The 17,326-nt window shown below is 43.3% G+C and overlaps 1 protein-coding gene across 1 annotated transcript in view; it reads left to right on the top strand.

Annotated features, from left to right (window-relative positions):
- Nucleotides 1-17,326, top strand: part of Slc24a3 (solute carrier family 24 member 3) — a 475,313-nt gene that overhangs the window by 69,369 nt on the left and 388,618 nt on the right. The gene's annotated exons all lie outside the window — the stretch shown is intronic.

Raw genomic sequence — 17,326 nt, 5'->3', positions numbered from 1 at the left:
TCAAATTCATAGGTAGCAACAAAAATGTCCACGTTGATAACAAACAAAACAAAACAAAATGTAAACTTAGCATCTACTGAGGTTGTTCAGAGAAGAAGAGATGAAAGGTTTTAGGGAGAAGTTAGGTAGGAGGCAGTGAATGAAAGCTCAGGCCTGTTTGACAGTGATAGCTATGATGTGCATGTGTGGAAATGCCATAATTAAACTCACTGTTAGGTACAATTAATATATGCTAATAAAACATTAAAAATAATGGTTGCAAAGGAATATGCTGCCAGAATTATTACCCTTACTTTATTCATCTACAGACTATAGGAACCAGGACTCACTCTGGGACCTGACTCAGAGCCACACTACAGGGAAGATGGGCATGCCTGGATCAGAGTCCTAGTCACACTCTGTCCTGCCGGGGCCTGCGTTCTTCAAAAACAGCCCCTCCTTCCCCAAACTGTGGGGACACTCCCTTGCCTGGATGCTGTTCTTGGGAAATATCTCTAACTGCACCCTGGTGATAATATTCAATGACAGTTTAAATCAAATGGAATAGGGCTAGAGCGATGGCTCCGTGATAAAGAGTGCTTCCAGAGGACCAGCTCCAAGAACCCAGTGCATTCTTCTGGGCTTTGCATGCACCAGGCATATCTATGGTACATAGACATACATGTAGATAAAACACCTGCGTGCATAAAATTCATTACAATCCAATCAAATGAGCCTGAACAACATAAAATAAAACACGCAGATGCCCCAGATGTTCAGTGTCAGGTGTGCAGTTACTGCCTGTGACTGGCAGCTGCTGCAAGGGGCAGCATGGGCCCTGGAACATGTTTTTCATCATGGAAGAGATTGTTGGTCAGGCTGATTTCAAATGTCCGGTGGTCTTCTCTGGACACGTTTTCTGTCTCACTAGCTCACTTGCAGACATCTCAAGAATGAAGAGCGGATGCTTGTATCTGTTATCTCCATTTGCAACCTTCCAACCTAGATCTTGGAGTCACGTCTAAGTTCAAATAGTAATTTAAAACCTATGGACTTTGGGCGACGTAATAAGATTCTCTCAGCCTCTCCGCTCCTGAGAAACTATGGCAATCACGCGCCCTTTTGCAGGTGATAACTGGTGCTGAGGTAATAAAGTATATATGGTTAGGACCTCTTGTGTGAGTTGAAATGCAAACTTTGATTAAGATTCCCTGCACTCTGCACAAAGTTGGGCTATGAGTCTCAGTATCTGCTTTAATACCCTGCTGGGTAGAGTCTTTCAGAGGCCCTCTGTGGTAGGCTCCTGTCCTGTTCCCTGTTTTCTCTCTCTTCTGATGTCCATCCCATTTGCCTTTCAAAATGAGGATTGATGATCTTACCCAGGGTCCTCCTTCTTGCTTAGCTTTTTTAGGTGTACAGATTTTAGTCTGATTATCCTATATTATATGTCTAATATCTACTTATAAGTGAGTACATACCACATGTGTCTTTCTGCTTCTGGGTTACCTCACTCAGGAAGATCTTTTCTAGTTCCCACCATTTGCCTGCAAATTTCATGATTTCCTTGTTTTTAATTGCTGAGTAGTATTCCATTGTGTAAATGTACCACAATTTCTGTATTCATTCCACAACTGAAGGACATCTGGGTTGTTTTCAGATTCTGGCTATTATTTATAAGGCTGCTGTGAACGTGGTTGAGCAAATGTCCTTGTTGTATAATTGAGCCTCTTTTGGACATATGCCTAGGATTGGTATAGCTGGATCTTGAGGTAGCACTAATCATAATTTTCTGAAAAAGCACAAGATTGATTTCCAAAGTGGTTGTACAAGTTTACATTCTGACCAGCAATGGAGAAGGGTTCCCCTTTCTCCATATCTTTTCTAGCATGTGTTGTCACTTGAGTTTTTGATCTTAACCATTCTGATGGGGGTAAGGTAAAATTGCAGGGTCCTTTTGATTTGCATTTCCCTGATGACTAAGGACAGGAGTTCCACAAGGAGAGCAACAGAACCAAAAAAAATCTGGGCACAGGGTTTTTTTTGAGACTGATACTCCAACCAAGGACCATTCATGGGGACAACCTAGAATCCCTGCACAGATGTAGCCCATGACAGCTCAGTGTCCAAAAGGGTTCCCTAGTAAGAGGAACAGGGACTGTCTCTGACATGAACTCAGTGGCCTGCTCTTTGATCACCTCCCCCTGAGGGGTGCAGCCTTACCAGGCCACAAAGGAAGACAATGCAACGAGTACTGATGAGACCTGATAGGCTAGGGTCAGAGGGAAGGGGAGGAAGTCTTCCCCTATCAGTGGACTGGAGGATGGGCATGGGAAGAGATAAGGAAGGAAGGGTGGGGTTGGGAGGGGACAAAGGAGGGGGCTACAGCTGGTATACAAAGTGAATAAATTGTAATAATAAAAATAAATCAATTAAAAATAAAGAAATGAAAACTTTGTCTACTGGTAGGTGTCCACCTCCTCTCCATTTCAGGTGAGTTATGATGCAAGCGCCCTAGAGCCACAGTTCCATAGCCACTCTCTGAAAGAGATGGCCAGGGTAGCTCTATCATCATCCGTGCTCTCTAGTGGGCCAGAGATGAGCAGCTTGGTCAGCTGAACTGTGAGGATCAAATACCATTATCTGTCAGACAAGCTTTTGAAGGTCCTGTGCAGGCAATATGCACCGCCATCTCCACTGACCACCTGTGACTGGTAGTGATGACATCATAACGTATCAGACATGCATGACCTGGCTGGCTCAGTGCATTCCCAAGATTCACAGATACTGTATGAGATAAAAATTAAAAGCCAAATCTCAGGTAAGGCTGTGATTTACTGTTATTACTTTGATAGTGCTGTCAACCCCCATTCCATTGGAATCATATCTGAAGACCCATGGTGGATGTCTGAAACTATGGAGAACACAGAGCCCTGCCACATATATACACTTTTTTCTCATATGTGCATACCTACAATAACCTTTAATTTAATGGAGATGAATAATAGCGACTACTAATGAAATAGAGCAATTCTATCAGTATATTATAATAAAAGTTATGTAAAAGTTATGAATTGTTCATGTCAGGAATTTTCCATTTAATATTTTTGGACCACGCTTGACTACAGGAAACTGAGGAAAATGAAACTGTGGTAAGCGGTGGGGGTAGCTGTTGTGTTCATCTCTGCCTCTGACTTGTTGAGTGGGCAGATTTAGCAGGAGTGAACTGTGCTGGGTGCATTCACCAACCATTGTCCAGTTTCCTTGAAGAGGTTCAGAACACAATGAGTATCCTTGTGCTGGCTGAAAGCAGTGGTGTCTGCTCTCAGAAGTCTTAATGTAGGGACCAGGAAGGGAGCCTGTGGTTTCTGGACTCTTTCCCTTCCTATTTGATATGCCAGCAGTGGCCCTGCATTGACAGAGATGATGGACCAGGATTCCCTCTGTGTTTGTAGGGTTGACTGTTTGCATAGGTCCTTGAGAATGCTGGGTGCCAGCTGAGCTGTAGCCATGTGAGCCGTGGTGTCAAGGTCATGAGTGGAAGTTAATGTAACATTTGTCCCAAAGCACAGTCTGTTACCACTTATGTTGTCACAGTTTTCAGTTCCAAGACTATGTCCTTGGAAGCCCTGGTTTTCGATGCTGCTAGAGGAAGCCTGTAGATTCAGGCTCTGGAGGTAGAGTTGGGGCGATTATTTCCCCCTGGTGTCACAGAACTGCTTTGCTTCTCAGTGGTGCATTTCGTCAGCCATGAAATAGCACTCTATCTTTCTTCCCTTTACACAAACCCACTAATTCAGAGAAATCTCTGGACTCACAAAGCTTCTACCCCAAGTCAGCCCCTGCTTCTTCCAATAACTCCCTTGCATTTCCATAACTTCAAATCATCTCTACCTTCTTTTCCCTTTCCCTGCTCTTTCCCCCATCCTCATCCCTCCCCCTCCTCCTCGTCTCCCTTTGCCTCTCTTCTTTCTGAAGGTCAACAGCCTCGAACACCACATTTGCCAGCCTGGAGAAGCAGAGACAGAACCTCTTAGGAAGGAGTAGTGTTGTATGTGACTGGTCTGGCAACACTGAGGTGTCTTACTCTTTGTACAATACCTGCCACATTAAGAATATATTATTTTATGCAATTTTTGATTTTTATAAAAATACCATATTGTGTCACCTCTGGTTTTAGTGGAAACCTATCATTTTTTCCCCTCCTAACTGAGGAAAAAGACTGACCTCTAGGCTCCAATTTTTGTGTGCAATTGTTCCACCTCTCTGTGAGTTTTTAAGGCTGTTTTCTTAGCCTGACACTGCCGATTTCATCTGAAGCATGGAAACATATTGTTTTTTTGGCAAATAACACTTGAAATTGTTTACTCAGATGACCTATTAAGAGAAATTTCACTTTGAATAAATTTGATCCACAGAAAATTAAGTTAGCTAAATGTAATATTGAGGGTATGCTGGACAACTGCAGCAGAGATGAATTCTTTATAATGATTCTGTGTACACTTGGCAGGGTTTATTTATATACTGTGCAGCATGCTGCAGAAACCTCTATCTTCCCCCTGTTTTCAGTTCTTTGATACTTTAAGGAAATGGATTCCTTCTTAGGGTACCTCTCTCAAACAGTTTGAAAGGGGAAAAACAGCTGAAGGGATTTGGTGTGAGGCCCTTTGGAGAGAGAGGATCAGCTCATGGGTCACTGTGCCCCTTGCCTTAGTTGGGTCTAAGGTCTTGGAGACAAAAAGGACACCTGGATCTTGTGTTGCAAGACCAAGCTGAGGTTTGCAAAAGACTGTCCTAAGGGACTATGTCAAGATATGGACTGTTCATGGAATGACCAGACACCACATAACCCAAGAGGTAAATGGGAATTAGAACAGCAGAGGGAAGCTAGAGGCAGTTGTGAGGGAAACTACATGAAGTGGGTTTGAGGAGTAAGTGTTGTGGGAGATAACAAGAATTTAGATATAAATGGGCAAAATCCACACAAGATTCTGGCTGTGAACAGCATGCTGAGACCTCACTGTTTAAACAATAACACCAGAGCTGACTAGTTTAATGCAGGGCTGGACATGGCCAATCTACAAAGCATTAAAAGTCTCAGCTTGTAATCATTTACACGAAAGATCAACATCCAGATGGGGATAAACAGCCTACCCAAGGTGATGGGACTTACAAGCAAAGTGAGACACCTCCACCGTAGACACTCAGTGTGTATAGATGCCCGCAGACAGCCTCACATTCCCTGGAATAGAACCAATAGGAACTTAATGCTGACTCAAATGCAAACTTAGATTTTTCTAGCATCTACCTTGTAAAAATAAGGTTGAACACATAGAAATAAAAAAAAAACTGTTGAATATATTTTTACCAAATACACAAAAACCATTACAAATAACTGTTTGGAACTACCTCAGTGTTATCATTGCTGATTTTGAATCTAGAAAAAAGATGTTTAAAGATTTAAAATTGATACCTTATTGTTCTAGGTCACACAACTTTCACTAACTTCTCTTTGTACTTGCATTTTTCTTCTCTCTGGTTGTGTGTGTGTTGTATGAGTGTTTGTACATATAAGGAGGGCTGCCCACACCCACATGCACACTGTAGAGGCCTGAGAGACTCTGACCGCTTGTCCTATCACTTTCCATCATATTCTCTTGGGATAGGATTCCTCACTGAACCCGAAGCTTGCCATTTTGACTAGGCTAGCTCACCAGAGAACTCCCCACTCTCCTCCTGTCTCCAACTCCAATGCTGGGTTTTCAGGTACACATGGCAGTGCCCGGCTTTTCCATAGGTGCTGGGGATTTGAACTCAGGTCCTAACTCTTTTGTATCCATTGAGCCATCTTCCCAGCATTGTGGCTGCTGCTTTCTTAATGAATCGAAATAGTGGCTGCTCACATTCTTACCTGGAGCAAATTAGAAACTAACGTGCTCTGCTTTTTCATTTGTGTCAAACCTTTCTGCTGAATTAGTTAGATGGGGTTAATAGCTGCTATAACAAATTCGGGGCTTTGTGTCAGAGAGATTTCTTTCTCAAGCAAAATTGTGATCCCTGATTGATTTTGTTTTAAGAAGTGGTCCATGAGCATCTGGTCCTATTACCTAGGGGCTTTTGTATCACCAAATATGGCTCCCAAAGCCTGACATTTCTTAACATTGAAAGTTCAAAACATGGAGACTGAGCATAGCAGCACTGGCCACTTCTGCTCAACCTACTGGCCAGAATTCAGTCATATGGCAACTTCTAAGTAAAGGGGATGGAGGGCTAGTGCATTGGGATTAGCAGAATCCAATCTGGTGAACAGCTTTCTGGATCTTACTACATTAATTTCTTCCAAAATTAAAAAAAAAAAAACCTTTTTATGCTTGTTATTGCAAAGGTGTACTGGCTAGTTTTATGTTAACAATGACACGAACTAGTTATTGGAGAGGAGAGAGCCTCAGCTGACGAAATGTCTCCATGACATCAGGCTGTAGGAAGCCATTGGGGCATACTTTAGATTAGTGATTGATGTAGGAGGACCCAGCCCATTGTGGATAGTGCTACAGCTGGCCTGATGGTTCTGGGTTCTATTAGAAGGCAGGTTGAGCAGATCAGGGGGAGAAAGCCAGTAAGCAGCAGCCCATGGTGTCTGTAGCAGCTCCTGCCTCTAGATTTCAACCCTGTTTGAGTTCCTGTCCTGGCTTTCTTCAATGATGGACCATTGTATGGAAGCATTAGCCAGTTAAACCCTACCCAACTTGCTTTTGGTCATAGTGTTTTATCATAGCAATAGTACCCCTTACTAGGACAAAAGCCAGTGAGTGCCTCTAAAAAAAAATCATAATTCAAATTATGTCTTTCAAGCCCAGCTTCAGCCCTTGGCTTCATCATCACATTCCTCACCAGATCAAGGTGACAGTATTGATTCCCTTTTCACCTCGGGAAGATTATCACTGAAGTAGAGATTCTCCCAGTCACAAATTACATGTTTAATAGGAAGAAAATGTTAGTTGTTTTTGTGTATGGAAAGAATCTAAGTTCTGGAGGAAATCCTAAATAATTCCCATCTGCCATTTTCCACCTTTTTGGTGTTATATGAGGTTTCCAAATTCTCTGAGCTTCATTGCCTTTTTCTGTAAGGGGGAGATTAAAGTGCCCTCTTCACAGATTGTACAATCGGTACTAGGGTGAACTTTGTAGAATCATTGGGTCCTCAGTGGTCATTTATGTGCCCCTGGTGAGTTGCCTCTCCTTTTATCTTCTTTACCAGAAATGAAAAAGAGGCCAGACTGACAGGACCCATTACAGTCACTGTCCTGTTCTCCAGGCACGCTAGAACATGGCTACATGGTTAGGATTGTTGGAAGGATAGCTACAATATTCAGGGCAGCAACAACACACCATTCTCACAGATCAAGCAGTGAGAAGACAACAGATAGGGGAGACTTCTGACTTCAGAAGGCCAAAAGCCAGTTTGTAGACAAACCAGATGAAAGGGAGTGGGGGACATTCTATTTTATAGTCATCACAAGTTTAAAAGCACTGGGCTCTGTCAGGAAAGGGCTAGCTACTCTGTTATTTTTATTTTTATTTTTTTACTTTAACAGCGCTTTACGATTGTCAAAACATTTTATTGAGATCCTTCCTTCCTTCCTTCCTTCCTTCCTTCCTTCCTTCCTTCCCTTCTTTCTGTCTTTCTTTCTTTCTTTTTTTTCTTTCTTAAACTATTCTCTAACCAAATCTGGTAAGTGGTGTCTGGAATTCTTCTCAAAGGCAGGCAAAGGATGATAAACCATCCTTTGATGTAAGGCTTGGGGGGCATATTTGTAAAGCACATTTAGCTTTTCAGAGTATTTCATGGTCATTAGATTACTAGAACAGATTGGCCCTTGGAACAAATTCATCCAGCTCAGACTTCCAGCTTAGGAATGGCTATCCTGTAATGCCCAGTTGATAACTAAATAATTCGAAGTTCTGAGTCACAACTGTGAGGAAAATTTGAGGGATTACTACTTCTAGTCTCCTCCAAATCCCTTTCCTCAAAGTCTGTCTCAACAAACTAGAGCCCTTGGATAAAATGGCAGACACTGTTAACTCTTAGAAAACTTTTATTGGAAAACAGTAACACACATCCATTTATGTATGGTCAATGACTACTGTCATTATTACGGCTTAATTGAGTAATTGCTGACCACAAGGTATGCAGGGCCAAAATTAATAATTCTCTAGCACTTCACAGAAATATTTATTATTGTTTCCCGTGCTAGACTCTGACACTGAAATCTCATGTATCCTGGTAAGGAGATTAAACAAAGAATTACTTTCTTACCTCCTCTCTGTTCCTGACCCTGACCTTTCCTGTGTCACATTAAATATATCTAATATAATCCTTGGTATTAGAAAGATTATGAATGCATATTTTCTTTTCTGCTTCTCTATTCAACTCATAATGTAAAACTCTCTGTCTTTCACTATTTCTCTGTTCTTGAGTTGGGAATATGTTTAAAATTTCACCTCAAGAGCACTTGTCCACTTTCTAGAAATAGTTCAGAGCCATCATACAGACTGTCTCCTCAATTCATAGCATTTGCTCTCCAATACTCATTACTCTCTGAGTTTGTTTCTCCCTGGGTCTAAGAGTGAAACTTACACGCAGGGTTGAATTCAGGCATACTATCCCAGGCTACACATGCCGAGTTTCGCTAAAGCTTACCCCTTGGGAATCTCTAGAGCGGTGCGCAACATCCTTACCTATGTGAAAAGACCATAAGAACAGGAATGGAGTGGTTGGCAGCACTTACTTTTGGATCTGCTAACGGGGAAACCACTTCCTGGCCCCATTGTAGTCCTCCTTGGCTGAACCTATGTGCCTACAACAGTGATGGTCATGTCTCCTTCCTGGCCAAGGACCAAATGCTAGTTCATGTCTCCAGTGTTCTGGATAGTACTTCTCTCTTCTCTGTTATTTCTGTAGCAGCAGTATATACAGAGTAACTGGGGTACTCTTTGAAGCTCACACTCAGAAATTATGTTTATTTATTTATCTATTTATTGATTTATTTATTGTTATCTCTGTGCTCAGATAAAGCAAAGCTAAGGTTCCCATGTCTGAGGGAACATCTGTGGAGTCCACCGCTGGAAGGCGCTAGAACAAGGGCCAGAATAGAGTCAGTGATAGGCTGGCTTTGCCGGCTTTGATAGTGTGTATAAGCAGCTTTTGAGTCATACTGGCAAATCTGGATTGCCAAAAGAGCACTGATTTGCTCTCATCCAAGTGTGGATGATTCCCAGGCATCCCAGAATCACAGGCACCATAGGCCTCAGGGCTTGCCACAAGTGCCCATTTCTTGGCCAGATTTGAGACCTGTTATGTCAGAACTTCTTGGAAGAAGACTCAGACATATGGGTTTTCACCAGTTTTCTGGGGCTTTTTAGGTGCCCTCAGGTATGAAGTCCCTTAGTCTAGCCCATGGGGGTCACTTGAGGAGATGTGAAGTCTATGCCCCTCCCTACATGTAGAAACTGGGATGGCTAAGGTGTGGAACTCAGGGCAGGACCTTAGGGTGTAAGCAGCTCTCCCTGCCACACATCTGGAATGTGATGCTCCAAGCCTGGGAGGAGATGAGACCAGCTTCTTACTCCAGAGCCTACCTGCCATTTCTCCAGAATCCAAAATGTAGTTTAGGGACACAAAGAGGGCAGAGCTGATTTACAACCATGTAAGTTCAGACACAGAGACTCCCCTTAATGGGCTTCCTATGCCAATAGGCTAATGACCTCCCTATATAGTCTACTAGGATCAAACCCCAGCTAAATTGAGAATAGAGTTCACGTTGCACTTCAGAGAATCCATTTAAATATAAATACGTCTAGTTTGTTGTATGGGTGCTTGAGAGTTCCTTGATATGATCCCATTCATTTCTATGATATGAAAATAAAATCCCTGAATTAAATATCAGGAGCCCTCCTTTTAGAAACAGATTAAAAATTATTTAATGCTAGCCTAGTGTCTTATCTGTTTTTATCAAGACTCTGAGCTCATTCTGGGCTCTCATCCCTGGGCCAGCAGTGAGACCTCAGGATACTGCACACTGTTGGGATTAGAGATAAGGAATTGAGACAGAAACAGGACAGACTACCGATCACTGACTGTAGCAGATCATGCTGGAATAGGCAAATGTCTGCGTGTCAAAGAGTAGGTTGGATTTGTTAGTGGCTTTGTTATTTGTCTTGGGGTCATAAGGAAACCTGAAGATATGGGGTGCTCACATTTTATAACTCCCGGGTAAAACTGGGATGCAGGCCTGAGTCCTATAAACCTGGGTAGAAATCGTGGCTTTGACACTCTTACATACTAGTTAACATCTCAGGGCCTGAGATTTCTCTTTGGTGATGTAGAGACTATTCACACAAAGAGCTCCAAATACTTTGCACCCAGCACATGTTCAGCCTTGAATAGATGCCCGTTTCCTGAGGCCACGCTGTGAAGATTCTAAGTGATCTCACAAACAGGGACTCAGTGAGTGACACCTAGGAAATTGTGATTACTATTCATGCTATTGATTCTTTTCACTAACTTGAGGACATGGGAAGAGTAAAGTGAATTTGACAGGTAATATTAAAAAAATTTCAAGAATAAAGTAGAAATAGCTTTAGCAGCCTGAGTAATTGTGCAGAGCACAGGAATCGCCTATGAATAGGAAAATAAGTCAGTAAGCATATCTTTTATAGAGAAACAGGAATTTCACATATGACAAAATCTTGTTGATTTGCCCTGGGCCAATCCAGAGAGTGACCACTGTTGATGGGAATTCGGAACTTTGGATGGAGTATGCTAAGTTGTGTGTACAGAATGAATCCCAGTGGATTGAGAAAAATTGAAACACTGTGAACAGGTGCAAATGACATAGGGCTTTTCTGTGAATGAATCTGCTTCCCTTTGTCTTTGCTCATTTAGCTGCTATAAGAAAACACTGTAGACCGCTTCGCTCTAAAGAAAATGAATTCGTTGCTTTCATTTCTGGAATCTGGAAAGTAAGAAGAGGTACAAACAGGTTTGCTGTATGGTGAGGGCACTCCCTCTTCTTCTCCTCCTCTTCCTCCTCCTTCTTCTCTTTCTTTTGCAGGTGGCACCTTCTCACTTTCATATCCTGTGTTAAGGACTGATTTCTTTTTCAAACATTCTTTAAGACTTTGTTGTTATTTGTATGAATATTTTGTCTGAATATCTGTGTGAGCATCAAGTATGTGTCTAGTACCTGTGGAGGTCAAAAGAAGGTGTTGGATGTCCTGAAATCAGCTATGCATGGTTGTGAGTCACTATATGGGTCCTAAGAGTTGAATCCATGTCCTCTGCAAAGGCAATAAGGTTTTTATTTTTATTTTATTTTTATTAATTATAGTTTATTCACTTTGTATCCCAGCTGTAGCCCCCTTCTCTATTCCCTCCCAATCCCACCCTCCCTCTTCTTCTCCTATGCCCTTCCCCTAGTCCAATGATAGGGGAGGTCCTCCTCCACTTCCATCTGACCCTAGTCTATCAGGTCTCATCAAAGCTGGCTTCTTTGTCTTCCTCTGTGGAGTGGTAAGGCTGCTCCCCCCTCAGGTGTAGGTGATCATAGAGCCAGCCCATGAGTTCATGTCAGAGATGGCCCCTATTCCTATTATTGGGGAACCCTCTTGGACACTGAGCTACCATGGGCTACTTCTGTGCAGGGGTTCTAAGTTATCTCCATGCATGGTCCTTATTTGGAGTGTCAGTGTCAGAAAAGACTCCTGTGCCCAGATTTTTTGGTTCTGTTGCTCTCCTTGTGGAGCTCCTGTTCCCTCCAGGTCTTTTATCTCCCCCTTCTTTCATAAGATTCCCTGCACTCTGACCAAAGTTTGGCTATGAATCTCAGCATATGTTTTGATACCCTGATGGGCAAATAACCCAATTAAAAAATGGAGTACCAAATTAAGCAAAGAATTCTCTGTAGAGGAACATCGAATGGCAAAGGAACACTTAAAGAAATGCTCACCAAAGAAATGCTCAACATCCTTAGTGATCAGGGAAATGCAAATCAGATTTCACCTTACACCCATCAGAATGGCTAAGATCAAAAGCTCAAGTGACAACACATGCTGGAGAGAATTGGGAGAAAGAACCCTCCTCCACTGCTGGTGGGAATGTAAACTTGCACAAGTGTTTTTAAACCACTGAACCATCTCCCTAGCTGCCTCCACAGATAAAACCCTAGATACACTCCAAGGCATATATCCAAAAGATGCTCAAATATAAATCTGCTCAACCATGTTTGTAGCAGCTTTATTTGTAATAGCCAGAAGCTGGAAACAGCCCAGGTACCCCTCAGTGGAGGAATGGATACAGAAATTGTGGAGCATCTACACAATGGAATATTACTCAGCAATAAAAAACAAGGAAATCATGAAATTTGCAGGTAAATGGTGGGAACTGAAAAAGATCATCTTGAGTGAGGTATCCCAGAAGCTGAAAGACACACAGGGTATATACTCACTCATAAGCAGATACTAGACATATAATATAGGATAAACATACTAAAATCTGTACACCTAAGGAAGCTAATCAGGAAGGAGGACTCTGGCTAAGATGCTCAATCCCCATTCAGAAAGGCAAAGAGGATGGACATCGGAGGAGGGAGAAAAAAGGAAACAGGACAGAAGCCTACCACAGAGGGCCTCTGAAAGACTCTACCTTTCAGGGTATCAAGGCAGATGTTGAGACTCATAGACATATTTTAGGCAGAGTGCAGGGAATCTTATGAAAGAAGTGGGAAATAGTAAGACCTGGAGAGGACAGGAGCTCCACAAGGACAGTGACAGATCCTAAAATTCTGGGCACAGGGGTCTTTTCTAAGACTGATCCTCCAGCCAAGGACCACTCATGAAGATGGAAGATAGCCTGGAACCCCTGCACAGAGGTAGCCTATGGCAGTTCAGTATCCAAGTGGCTTCCATAGTAATGGGGACAGGGACTGTCTCTGACATGAACTGATTGGCCTGCTCTTTGATCACCTCTCCCCGAGGGGGGAGCAGCCTCACCAGGCCACAGAAGAAGACAATGCAGCCACTTCTGATGAGACCTGATAGACTAGGGTCAGAGGGAAAGGGAGGAGGACCTCCCTTTTCAGTGGACTGGGAGAGGGACAAAAGTGGGGAAGAGGGAGAGTGGGATTGAAAGGGGAGGAGGGTGGGAGGTACAGGGGGGATAAAAAGTGAATAGACTGTAATTAATAAAAATAAAAATAATTATAAAAAATATACATGGTGCCTTGGGTGCCTTCCCTTCCTTATATCACTTGCTCATTTCCTACAGGTGTTTCCTGAGATAACCTCCTAAATAAAGGTGCTCAGATCCTTATCTTGGCATCTACTTCCAGGGCAGCTAAAAGTAAGCTGAGACATTTGACGGATAAGGCAGTATTTATGTGCTATCCTTGTATGGGTCACTGAAAAATCACAAATTATCACCATGTAAAGGACAGGGGAAGGAAAGAACATAAAGAAATAAATGACACTGAAGTTTTTTTCAGGGACAGATTTTGTTGGAAATAAAGGATCTTAATCCATTCAAAGACCCTAATACACAAGTCTCACTTTAAGGCAAGGGCCTTGTTTTCTTACCTATCTAAGCCTCTATGTCTCGGTGGAGGCAATTGTATTGTGCTTGCCTCACTCTGTTGCTATGACTGTAATAAGAAATCTGCCAAACTCCAGAAGGCTTCTGCATAGGCCTTCTGGCCCCCAGCAGCTTCTGTAGCAGAATCCCATGACTGTCTACACAGTGGATTATACCAATCCCTCCAACCTCTTCGTTTCCCTTCTCATACTTACTATAGCTCAATGTTTTTTTCCATCACATCCAGAGAGGCAGGACTGGCAATAAGTCCTTACAAACCACAGAGTTGTCTCCCACACTGCACTCCCCAGTCCAGTCCATAGTTCCTCTTTGGAGAGACATGAAGGGGAGGATAATGGGTATCCAGTCTTTACTAAGTTTCTTTCCCTGATGAAGTTTTTAGATAACTCAAAAGTATAAGTATCCAAGAAAAAAAAAATGACCAAAATTTGCAAAGCTTTTTCCAGAGAGAAACCCACACTATACATTAATATTCACCCAAATAGTTTACCACTATGTATGTGTTATCTACATGTGCTGATATGTATTTACATGTATGTAGGTATAACTGAGAATGTGTCTATGCTCCAAAATATGGATGAACCTCAAGGACTGTGTATGCCAAGGTTCATGTCAAAGATCATGCTTACACACAGAGTTCTAGAGGAATCATGAACTGTGGAGCCAGGAATCAGATGCACAGTTGTGGGCAGGTGAAGTGGGATAAGAGAGTTCTAAGCAACCACCTGTGAGACCCCCCCGGGTCATGGCACACCTTTATCTTCATAGTGGTTGAATGCACAGGCATAGCTGTGCCCAACTCACTCATGGCCTGACTTGTGGGCTTTGTCCTGTGGGTGAAGGTAGCCCCAAAGAAGGAAAATACTAAACCTTAGTTAGTGATATATTCATTAGCCTAGGCATGGAGGGAATGAAGCTTTAGCTTGTTTGACATCTGGTCTCCATATTAGCCCAAGCTGTCCTTGAATTCTTGAATCTCTACTCTCAGCCTCCCAAGGGTAGGGATTACAAGATGGAATATATGAATTTCTGTAAATTGAAATACACCAATATGACAGATGATGGTGCAGGCATGGCAACATGGAAAAACTGGTAAAATAAAATACTTCAGTGTTGGGTCTGTGATTTGTAGGTGTTCACTCTAAAATTCTCCCTGTTTTCCTAGATGTTAGCAAATGTTCCTAATAAAATGTTTGAGAAAAGAAATTGAAGCCACGATTCTTAAAACTTAAAGGGGATATGGAGGATGGAAACTTTTATATAAATAACATGTAAAATCATAGTATTATCATGCAAGGATTGTAGACTTGTAATGATAGCTATTGAGAGATTGTGTCCCCCCACCCCCTTCCGGGAACTGCTAAGCTGAGCCAACAGGTGCTAAGATATTTTGATCTTGGCATCTTAAAAAACTATATTTTTTTCCTAGGCTAGAATTATAAAATCATTTTGCAAAGGGGCCAGTGTCCTGCCTGAAACCAGGGTCAATGGATAAAATCTCCTGGCAGAGGGAGAGGGGCAGATCTCCGGCCACTTCCAATTCAGCATTAAATAATTAATTTTAATAAGTCAGCCTGAGGTTAAAATGGAACAGGCAGAGGAGGAATATAGAAAGTCAGCTTCTATGTCTATGGGACACGGGTCACTTCTTTTGGGGTGATGTGACAGAGGTGACAGTCAAATGACAGGCTCAGTGCTCAGCATGGAGGAGGCGTGGTAACATGTGAATGCTTCTCTCTCTCCTAAATCCACATGCTGAAATTCTAGCCCCAAGGGACCAGAAGCCAGAAATGGGATTAAAGCCCTTATAAAAGAGAGTCCGTAGGACAGCAGGGAAGACACGTCTTAGACTTCTTCCACCAAGAAGGGAGGGGACCAGCTTTCAACAGCCATGCCTTGCGGGAAGGTTCTGTGGTTGGAAGTTGGGCCGGTGTGTTCCCAAGAGCGAAATGTAGAGAAGGATGAATAGGGCTCCAACAACCATGTCTCCCTCACTTCTCAGCTGCCTGCGGAGCCCGCCCTCATCCCAGAGATTTGTAGTGTTCCACCGCCTTCCTCCGCATGTGCCCACTTGAGTTTGTCTCTCTCAGGGCAGGAGCCCAGGCTTACTCCTCGAGTTTTCATAGCCTGCTGGTGTGTTTGCAGTCACTGATAGAGGCTCGCGATTAGCAGCAGGTGTAGGTCTGTGAAAGAGAGGGGACTTTCCTAAAAATCAGGGAACTCTCCCCACCTTCCTTATTCTATCTTTTACCACCTCTGTCCCTGTGTCAGATATCTGGGGACTTCCGAGGAAGCTCCAAACTTGTCAAAATTGCAAAACTAAAGGCTATCAGAGAATCCCAGCCCAGGTTCTTCTGACAGAAAATAGAGGATTAGCTGTCAACAGAGCAGATCTTTTTATTTTGCAACCCAGGAAAGTAAGCAAGTCATGTCTAGAAGTGTTACTGGGACCTGAGCCTAGGACTTACATAAACTTAGAAGACTGCTTGAGGACTGAATGGTTGTTAGGGACATGGTATTGCTACAGACATCCTGCCTGCCCCGTGGCCCTTGGCGGGTATGAGATTTTAGGGACACACTCAGGCTTTTCTGGCTCCAGAGTTCAAAGCAAATGGATGCATATCTTCAGGCAACACTTTAATCTCTCACCAGGCTCTGCCTTGTGTGAAATGGAATTTGTATTTCTTACTAAATCACTTTTCAAAGAGTCAGTGTGTTTAAAGTGAGGAAGCCTGTGCTCCTGTTGTTCATCTCTTCTGTGATTTTCTTTTTCTAAAAATTCTCAAAGGCACAGCAGCACACTTCTCTTAGCAATGGTCTTCAGTCCGATGCTTGACCCAGTAGAGGGAATCCCCAGGCTGGAAGGTGCTGTGTGGGTCCATCAGAGGAACTGGGGTATGGTTTCTAGGAGGGATTGTACCTCATGTTACTTTCACTCTTGCTCACCAACACTGAGGCTCGGCCTGCTGGCTACCTCCGCGAACGTTGCTGCTGTTGCAACAAGTGCCTGCTAGGTCGAATGTGCAGGAGCCATGTACCTTTTACGGCTGAGTATTGCAGGCAGTGCAGCCTCCATGAGGCTCTCTCCCTTGGGATGAGTTGATCTTGGAATCCGGCCACCACACTGGGAGGAAGCCAAGGTGTCAGGGAAAGCCACATGCGAGTTCTTCTGTCAGCAGTCCCAGCTGGCTCAACAACTAAACTCGTGAGAGAGACCCTTCCTGAATGACCCAGCCACAGCCGCTGTCCGAGAGCACCTTCAGAAGAGACCCTGAGCTGGGGCCGTTCAGGAGGGCTGGCTATAACAGAACAGGAGATGATGACGATGAAACTGGACCGTGGCTCCTCAGTGCCACCAGCTCGGGCTGGTTTGTTCTGAAGGCCCAGTGTCTAAGCAGTCGTCCATCCACTGACCCACTGCTGAGGAACCTCCATGGCCAGAGAGGATCCCTGCAGCCTAGCACTCTTCTTCCGCTGCAGTGACTACTCACTCCTTGTTTCCCCAGAAGTCATCACCAGTGGGTGGGGGGAGGGACCGGAGGGGCACCTCTCTTCCTGTGCCTCTCAAGCTCCTGCTTTCTGACACTGTCTGTGACTTAGAAGCAAACACAAGGTTCCCACCATACTGATTATTAGACTGATTGTCGTTAGCAGTTGCTGACTTTCTCTCTATAGACAGTATCACCATGGTGATGGCAGCTA

This window comes from Meriones unguiculatus, chromosome 4 (assembly GCF_030254825.1).
Source record: "Meriones unguiculatus strain TT.TT164.6M chromosome 4, Bangor_MerUng_6.1, whole genome shotgun sequence".
NCBI classification, from domain to species: domain Eukaryota; kingdom Metazoa; phylum Chordata; class Mammalia; order Rodentia; family Muridae; genus Meriones; species Meriones unguiculatus.
The sequence above is the reverse complement of the archived record's forward strand: the minus strand, read 5'-3'. Positions and strand labels throughout refer to the sequence as shown.